We start from the raw sequence: 705 nt of genomic DNA, 5'->3' as shown, positions 1-705 counted from the left end.
CAGCATCACTATCACCTGGGAACTGTTGTTAGAAATGCAGAATTTTGGGCCACAACCCAGACTTGTTGAATCACGTGCTACGGGTGTGGGGTCAGCAGTATTATACTTTAGTAATCTTTGCGAGGGATTCTGATGAACCTAGAGTCTGAGTTCCACTTATTTATGTGATCTCTATCATTGATTAGTATAATTTTACTTGTTTTTTTTTAAAAATCTTCTTAATATATAATCTTTGAATGGGTTGTAGTATTCAGTAACACTCAGAATTTGCAAGTCTGTATGTTACCACTGGCTGCCATAGACTATGTGGCTTAAACAACAGAAATTTATTTCTTACAGGTCTGGAAGCCAGAAGTCCGAGATCAGGGTGCTAGCATTGTTGAGTTCTGGTGAGAGCTTTCTTCCTGGCTTGTCTTCTCACTGTGTCCTCACGTGGTAGAGAGAGAGAGATGGATCTTCTTATAGGGGTACTAGTCCCATCATTAGAGCCTCACCTTCATGGCCTTATCTAAACCTAAGTACCTTTCAAAGGCCCCATTTCCAAAATCCATCACATTGGGGGTTAGAGCTTCAACATATGAATTTTAAGAGGACACAGTTCAATCCACAGCAGTCCAGTTTCCATGGATTTATTTCTTACATTAAACAAGAGGTGATGCTAAAGTATTTAAAAAGACTTCCAGAGTCTAGTCCTAATTCTTTCCC

The sequence above is a fragment of the Lipotes vexillifer genome, unplaced genomic scaffold (genome assembly GCF_000442215.2).
Source record: "Lipotes vexillifer unplaced genomic scaffold, Lipotes_vexillifer_v1.1 scaffold1782, whole genome shotgun sequence".
In the NCBI taxonomy this organism is placed as follows: domain Eukaryota; kingdom Metazoa; phylum Chordata; class Mammalia; order Artiodactyla; family Lipotidae; genus Lipotes; species Lipotes vexillifer.
This window is presented reverse-complemented; position numbering follows the sequence as displayed.